The following is a 7,110-nucleotide window of genomic DNA, read 5'->3' on the forward strand; positions in this document are numbered from 1 at the left end:
TCATCATCTACCGGTGGCCTTGCTCCCACATCGACCCTGAATCCTTAATTGCTCCTTTCTTTTAGCAGCTCTGTGTGTGCACAGGCTGGGAACCGGTTCCAACTGCTCCCCAGCCTCACTGCTATCTGAGCCCAAAGGCAGCTGATGACTGCCAGCCTACCCTGGCCCCATCTCTGCCTCTGATATCGAGCCCGAGCCTTCTTCAGCCTCCAAGACTGGCCCAGGTTCTTCCCCAATCTCCTCACTACTGTCTGATTCTGCTGCCAGCCAGCCGCCGGCGGGCCACAACAGTAACACCATTATTACGTGAATTTGTTTTCCCCATTGACTTTATTTTAAGAAGGTCGCAAAAGGTGAACACTTGACCCCAGGACACTGCAACAATCATAAATATGAGTCAGTTGCCAAGCATCTGAATATTGATCACATGACAATGGGGATGCTATAATGGTTGTAAGTGTGAAAATGGTCATAAGTCACTTTTTTCTGTGCCATTGTAACTTTGGTCACTAAATGGACTATTATTAGTCAAAGACTACCTATACAACAACACACCAACTCCCAACACACCAACTCCTCTAGAAAACTATAAATGAGTCTTTATCTGGGGTCTCCATCTCTACCAGGATTAATGGCTTCCTGATTATGCTTTATCAAAAAAAAATTTCCAGTCCTAGCGAAGAACAATCTTCAAACAAGCAATGTATCACCTAGATAACTCACAACATAATTAAACATTTTAAGAGAAAAGTTGAGTGAGACAAATCTATTCTGGAGAAAGTTTACAGCAGTGGTTAAGGGTTGGATCAGAAATGGGAAGACTCAGATTCACATCAATCCTTAGTCATAAAACCTCATTGGGTGATTTTGGGCCAATTATTTTCTCAGCTCAATCTACCTCATAGTGTTATTATTTTGGAGAACAAAATAATAGGCTGCACTATGTATTTCACCTTGAATTCCTGAAGAAAAGGCCGGATATAAATCTAAGAAACAATACTGCCTAAAATGTCTTGTAAATTTATCCCACTGTAAAAAAATTTTTTTTTTCTGGGAAACTTTTGGAAGAAGGAATGTGCCAGTGAGACCTTCAATGTGTTCTCTGCCAGGTTGCAATAATCAGTTTTGTCATACTTCAAGATACACTGCAGGAAAGACAGCAATCAACACAGATAGAATCTGGAATTAAGGAAAATCTTTGCTGATTCTGCAGTGAAGTGTTCATACAGGAATGCTCAAGTTCTAAATTTGAAATCACTATTAAAAATTTAGGGGGTGTAGTGACAGAGCAGTTAAGACATTTGGGCTTATTGACCAGAAGGCCAGGAGTTCAAGACCTACCACATGACAGAATGAGCTTCTGTTATTTGCCCAAATTCCTGCTAACCCTGCTGTTTAAAGCATGTAACATTCCATGTGCCTTCAGAATATGGTTATTCCATGTACCTTCAGCATATAGTCATACTCGCCACATGACCATGGAAGTGTCTTTGGATAATGCTGGGTCCCTCTGCTGTGAATCAGGGATGAGCGTTGTCCCCTAGAGTTGGACATGATTGATGGAGGAAAACTTTACTTTTATTGGATATTTATCATTTCTCTCCTTCCTCTTGTCGTTCAGATGGAAAATTTGAGGAGAAAAATAAATGGGAGAAAATGACATCTTTATAACATGAAATAAATATTTGGCATACATTTTCATGGGCTTTAAATGCAGGAAGTGTCATCTTGACATATATAATCATTTGTATTTCTACGTTCTTAATGACTGCTCAGATTTCAATTCCTCTTTCATGAATGTTTTTCCAGCCCAGTTTCATTTTATAGTCACCCAGAATTCTTATATTTTGAAATCAGCATATTCTGCATGTAAATCAGTTTTAGATTAACTGATACTAGCCGCAGTGCATAATTAGGATCACGATTTTGGAGATCTTTTAGGAGAATGAAGTTGTGACATCTCGAATCAGATAAATATTTATCAGCAATTAGTCTTCTTGTCTGCTCACCTTATTTTAAAGCAGAAAATTAAATCAAATTTAGTTATGGGCCATAACCAGCAAAGTAAAAACAAAAAAAACAAAACAAAATCAGAAATGCAAAAACAATGACCAGATACATCAATATAGCAGTCATATAAACCTAAAAGATTAAGACATAAAAACTAAAGAACGGGAAGAATTGAGTAAAACAGTATAAAGCATAAAGTAAAATAGAAAAAGGGTAAAATAGGAATAGAGTAAAATAAAATTTGAAAAAACCTTCACAATGTCATCATCCCAAGATTAGGACTTTCTATTGCAAATCACTGCTGGTAAAACATGGCAGATCTATGGTGATGCTACAGTTTCAATCTGCGAGCATGAAATGGACTTCTATTCCATCAACAGGACAGCGATTGAGAACGTTTGAGGAGTGATGTGCCACAGCATTTTGAATAATATGCCAGCATTCACCAACACCTGACAAGTAGTCTCAGAAGCATACCTCATTTTCACATGATTTTCAGAGGCTGCGAAAGCCACACGAGAATGTGTGGTGCTTTTGTGAGGCCTCCAGAAGTTGCATGAAAGGGCTGTGCTGCGGAGGCAATTGTGCCATTTCCTAAGGCTTGCATGAGGCGGCCTTTTTGAGTGGCGATTGTGGTGCTAAGGCTGCAGCTGAGGCCTGGTACCTACTTCAGGTCTAGTCTTAGCACTTCAATTGACTGCAGGGTACCCTAGAATGGAGGGGAGATAGAGAATGGTTTCTCTGGAAGGTTGACATTCCATCAGAGCCTAGTTAAGCTTTTTTTCTGAATATTTGACACAATGAGGCCAAAAGGTTCTCCATCGCTGTGTTAGGAGGTGGCTAAGAAATGTCGGCAGATACATTGTTGAAGAAAGGCAGTGGAAAAATAATGCAATAGGATCTCCGGTGAATTGGGATCATAATGACCGCATCTTTCAGTGAATGGAGTCCTACTAGTACTGCTGAGATGAAGAGTTGAAAAGAGCAAAGAAATTGCACTACACAGTGATGGGTAGATAAGTACTGAGCAAATATAAAATATTCCCAATTACCCATGTGCATATTTCTTCATTAGAAATGATAAAATCCATTAATGTTACAGATCTGCCAATCAAATAACTAACCTTGTAAGAAGCAGTTCTAGGAACCTTAATAGATTTATAGACAGTAGTGCGATGGGTTTAGGAATTGTACTTAGACACAATCAGATGGCAGTTCCCTGGCACTTGGAGTGTATGGTATTATTGGGATACAGATGAGATAAGACTTCCCAGTCACATTTCTCTGAGCTAAGGACTTTCCACTTTCTGGGTGATTAATTAGTTTATGACAAAAGTAGCTCGGTGCAGTGATATCAGGCTAGATATCAGGGGGTGGGGGTATGGGAGATGGGACCCTGAGTTCTATTGCTGATTGAGGAAGAAAACCAGTTGGGTGATTTTGGGGCAGTCACTCTCTCTGAATCCCATGAAGTAGGTAATTGTAAACCACTTCCAAATCTTGTCAAGAAAACTGTAGGCAGTTGCTAAGAGTCAAGACTGACTGAAAGGTGAAGAAATGGTTTGGGAATCTGGAGGCCCTGGAGGAGACAGGCCAATAGAAATGGAAGTGTTATATTAGGTGACTCTAATCCTGGAACTCTTCCCATCTAGCTGTGGAAGCTAAGAATACAGTCCCTCTCTCACTGCTTGCTCTTAGTGCAGCATAGCAATGCTAGGACAGATCGTTCACTCTTCCTAACAGATGGATCTCCTTTGGGAAAACTAGGTCAGTTTATATTTCTCTTATAGTTTTCTCCAAATGCTCATGTCTTTTTTTCTTCTTCCTCTGACCTTCTTAATTCATTCTTCTTAGATTAGCCCAGCTGTTAGATAGGCGAAGCCTGCCACCTTACCTGCTTCAAGTTACCTGTATATATAATTTAGATTTTTCATTTGGTTTCTAGGATTGTATCTGGTAGAACTGCAGTTTTGATTCAATATTTATTTTTAGCCACTAGATGTAGTAAAACATTCGTTCTTTATTGTGGCATTTCCAGCACTTTTTTGTTGTGTGCTTTGGTTATCTTAACAATCACTGATGAAACATATAATCTACATCTAAAGCAGGGGCTCCCAACTCCTGGGTCACAGAATAGTACCAGTCCACAGCCCTTAGAAAAACAGGAGCTTTCCCCCCTTTTGTGGTTGCACCCACCAGCTAAAGGTATGTCTGTAAAGGAGGCCTGCTCCTAGATGGCTCACTGAGGCTCCTTGGAAGAAACTAAGGGCCACTTCAGGGACCTCAGTTTGTGATCTATTCTGCAACCAGCACCTGCTTGTGATTTTGATGCCATATAGAGTACCTCTAACTCCTTTTGGCAATAATATTATATTATATATATTTTCTTAAGTTTTCGCGGGTACTTACATGTATGGTACTCAGCTTTGTTCGGGTATTTTCCCACGTCATTGTAGTTGTGCTTTTAAAGTTGTAGCAACGTTTCGGCAGAATCTCATCTGCCATCATCAGGCTTCTGTATAGTGTTCATCTGTGAGTCAGACTTTTATAGTGGTTTCAGATTTAAATTTGGGGCAGCCTATTGCTGTGCCAGAATGGTTTTTTTCTTCATCCTGATTGGTTGGGAGTCTTGGTCTGTGTTTATTGGTCTTGGAGTTTGCTGTGTTCTGCTTGATTGGTGTTTCTAATATCTTATGTCTGTTTTGGGGCTCTTTTTGTATCTTGATTGGCTGGCAACATTGTATTCCTTTATTGGAGGCCTTTAGTGCAGCTTGGCTCTGGGTAAATGGACGGCTATCATTTGTTAGGAAGCTAGGTTTCATCTGGGTGCCTGGTTGGGGTGTGTTTGAGCTGGAGGTATCAGGGGGGATCTGTTTGTGCCCAGGTGCTTCTCCGGCTAGTGGTGTGGAGATTTTGTTTGTTTGTGAGTGCAGGCTTCCAAATGATTGACAGTCTGGTGGAATCATCTCTTCTATTCATGCTTTCTGGTCTTCTTTTAATCTCTATGGCTTCTCTGATGATTCTGTGGCTGGGGTTTTCTATAGTGGCTAGGGTTTTGGTGCCATTGAAGTTGATGCTATGGCCTGTGGCTTCCATGTGTTGGACTAGTGAAGAAGTGTGTTCCAGCTTTTTGACTGCATTTTTGTGTTCTTCCAGACGGGTACTTATTCTTCTATTGGTCTGTCCAATGTATGTGGCTAGGCATGATGCACAGGGGACTTCGTATATGCCTTGGTTTTCCAGGTATGTGAATATATGGTATTCAGCTTTGTTCGGGTTTTTTCCCACGAAAATATATATATATATATTCTTAAGTTTTCGCGGGTACTTACATGTATGGTATTCAGCTTTGTTCGGGTATTTTCCCACATCATTGTAGTTATGCTTTTAAAGTTGTAGCAACGTTTCGGCAGAATCTCATCTGCCATCATCAGGCTTCTGTATTGTGTTTGTCTCTCTCTCTCTCTCTATATATATATATATTCTGCCGAAATGTTGCTACAACTTTAAAAGCACAACTATAATGACGTGGGAAAATACCTGTACAAAGCTGAATACCATACATATAAATACCCGCGAAAACTTAAGAAAACATATATATATATACTCCATCTGGTGATATCCTTCTATAGAGGCATTGTTCTGTTTTAAGACAGTGTTATCTATGACATTAGAGTGTCAGAAATTGATAATACCAGCTGTTTTTATTATAAATGACAGTTTGTGGCTTAGTACAGTACCTAAGCTCATTTGTGATTTATTCAACAGACTGCTCTTTATGAAATTGAATTACTGATATATATTGGTGACGTGAATTTAGCTTGTAATTCTCCAAATGCTAATTTTATTTCTTTCAGTATAGTGACATCTAGTGGATTTACAATATACATTTTATTTTGTTTATATCTATCCTACCTGATAAGATTCTGGTTGCTCCAACAGCATTTTTGCATTTGTGGCAGACTTTCACCTTGTGCATCACTGACTACACCTTGGTTCTTGATAAAGAAGTTCTAGTGTGAATGCAGAAAATGAATCTTCAGTGAAGTGCTGCACTCGTCTTGTATGCTGTAAGAAGTTTACCAACCAGCTAAATGTAATTTGGTATTCTGTGGTTGCCAAAATTCTCAAAGACATTCTTGTATGCATTCCAGGCAATTTTCTTGGGCCTCACTAACAGATATTAGAACTGCTTGTCATTAATGATGTATATGACCAACAAAAATGCCTTCCTTAATCCTGGCATATTCTTGAAAACAGCTGTCTCAAATAACAAAAAACTTCATCTTCTTTGTTCACCACTTTCAGAATTTTTTTCATTGGAGTTTTATGTGAAGCAGAGGCAAAAATATCTTCGTCCAATCAACAGGTGTCTCATTTGTCATGTTTTTCTGTCCTGAAACCAAATTCTTTTGGAATGGCTATTTGTTTGCAATTATCTTGCGTGACAGTCCCATTCACATAAATAACAACAGTACTTGGTCCATCTGAAATGTATTCTAGGCAGCAGAACCACTACTTTTAGATCTCTTATACTTGATCTATTGGATGTGCATCAACCAACAATTCCATGTTTTTGCATGTTTTTTTCATGTGTGTAGCATAGTCAACAGGTACTGAAAAATGTACACGGCCATTGTGTAACCACCGAAGAATTTTATAAAACGGCATGCGGTGTGTTAAATTACAGGCTATTTTAATGATTAGAAGCCAAAAATCTTTAACATACAAGCAAAAGTATTTCGGAAACAAAATCTTTGTTGTCCAGAACTATATTGGGAAATTGAGAGCAATGAGACTAGTAGAGCAAAAACAGAGGCAGGTGAATTCAACAAATAGTTTTAATAGTTTCTATTTAAATAGTTTTTAGTAACAGCCTGGCGAATAGTTAATTAAGGAAATAATACTTTGAAGATAAAATTGTTCATGTCCATGTTAGTTTGGGTTTGATATACCAATGGGTGTACCAGCAAACTACATTTCTTTAAGTAAGATTTGAGTACTGTAAATTGTAAACTAATAATGTTTTTACAGTGACTAATATATTTCAAACCAACTTGTCTCTATTACTGAAGTTAACAGGAGAGGCACTTTAGTGTA

The sequence above is a fragment of the Pseudonaja textilis genome, chromosome 3 (assembly GCF_049901715.1).
Source record: "Pseudonaja textilis isolate UNSWEBS1 chromosome 3, rPseTex1.2, whole genome shotgun sequence".
Classification (NCBI taxonomy): domain Eukaryota; kingdom Metazoa; phylum Chordata; class Lepidosauria; order Squamata; family Elapidae; genus Pseudonaja; species Pseudonaja textilis.